This window comes from Palaemon carinicauda, chromosome 6, assembly GCF_036898095.1.
Source record: "Palaemon carinicauda isolate YSFRI2023 chromosome 6, ASM3689809v2, whole genome shotgun sequence".
Classification (NCBI taxonomy): Eukaryota; Metazoa; Arthropoda; class Malacostraca; order Decapoda; family Palaemonidae; genus Palaemon; species Palaemon carinicauda.
In genome coordinates, this window is record NC_090730.1 from 93269428 (window position 1) to 93271378 (window position 1951).

Here is a 1951-nt window from a genome sequence, read left to right on the forward strand (position 1 = left end):
CCAGTAGAGCTGGGACAGGCCCTCTCTTCTATTGTTGGAATGATCCAACAAATGCAGAAGGAGAATCAGGAGAAGGCGGCTGCAATGGAACTGCGGATGCAGAGCCTTGCAGAATCACATGGGCCCCAGAAAAGGCTCAATGTGAAAGACCTTCCCTTGTGCTCAGATGCTAAACCATGTGTCCGGCTGAGGAAGGAACCAGCTTCAAAGGAGGAGCCAGAGCCGAAGGAGGTCATAGTGATGGACCATACTAAGGCTCAAGCTCTGCTTTCATCCTCGTTGAAAGAGAGGGGCTTCTCTAACTCAAAAGTGGCTGCATTGAGCAAGAAGCTCCCTTCCTTTGTGTCCTCTCCTGCTAGAGCCTTCCCCTTTTTACAGAAAGGGTTTGCGACTGTACTAAAAGCAGTCGAGGCCGACAAGCCTTGCCCCTCCCTGGAGGAGTGTAAACCCTTGTCGCTGGCCCTACCTATGGACCACAAAGACTGGAAGGACGTCCATCTTACGTTCTCAGTTGGGAAGTTGGAGGCTGATATCGCCGGACGTCAGTTCGGCGAGGACCTCCCTAAGCTGTCTGACTTTCTCTTGCAGAGAGAGTTCGAGACAAAAGAAAGACTGGCTGCCTCAATGTCTCTTCAGACTTCTCTTGAGACGATGGCAAGTGACCCCAAGGTCCATGAAATGTTCCTGGTGGTGGCCAAGACTCATCTGGCCACAGTGACGAAGGATCTTTATGGCTTCGTCAAGGCGAGGAGAGCTTGTAGGGAGTTCGTGTTCACCTCGGCTACGGTGAGGCACGAGCCAAGGAAACTAATCTCCTCCAACATTTGGGGCAAAGACCTTTTCCCTACCGATTTGGTCAAAGAAGTAGTTGATAAGGCCGCCTTGGAGAATAGAAACCTTCTCCAGAAGTGGGGCCTGGCTATCAAAAGAAAGTCTTCCCCGGATGAGGGTCCTCAACCAAAGAGGAAGACTATGAGGACTAGGCTACTGTCTCGGCCAGCCAAGCCTTTTAGACAGCAACAGCAACTGCAATTGCCATTGCCTCCAGTGCCCCAGATTGTGGCACAAACCCCGACCACTTTTCAGTGGGTACCCCAGGCCGTGTCGACACAGTCCACGGCATTCACCCCATCGTTCGAAGGGCAGTCTACTTCCTTTCGAGCAAAGCCTAGAGGGGCAGCCAGAGGCTCGTCTGGGCGCCCCTCAAGGGGAAGGGGATTCAGGGGTGGTCGTGGTCAGGGAGGCAAGACCTCAGGACGGCAGTCCAAGTGGGATGATACCGGTAGGAGGGAGACTTCTGAAATTTCGGGATCGGTGGACCTTCAATCCCTGGGCCCACAGCCTACTCAAGAATGGACTGGGCTGGAGCTGGTACAGCACTCCACCCCCGGGCCTTCGGGTTTTCCAACACTCCACCCCCGTTCTGGAGGAGTACGTTCAAGAACTGTTGGAGAAAAATGTGATCCGAAAGGTGAAGTCCATCAAATTCCAAGGGAGGCTGTTTTGTGTTCCCAAGAAAGACTCAGAAAAGCTCAGAGTCACTCAACAAGTTCATAGTGTATTGCAAATTCAAGATGCTAACACTGCAACACATAAGGACCTTACTGCCCAAGAGGGCATATTCCGTCTCTATAGACTTGTCAGACGCCTATATATATATATAATTGTGGTTAACCTGTCTGTTTATTGTCTGTCAATGAACTTGTTCTTGAGAACCTTGCGTCTCCTTCACCTGTGTCAATTTATTGGTATAATTGAGCATTCATTCTATGTACCTTATCTGGGATAATTCTAATAGAATTGTTCCTTTATGCAAGCTATGTTGCATTGGTTTATGCTTTCCCTTAACGGGGAGGACCCCATCCCATAAGGGGACGATGGCGGTTTTACTAGTTTCCTCCTATGCGGATATAAACCTTTGTCCAATACAAGTATTGTGCGGAGAACTGGT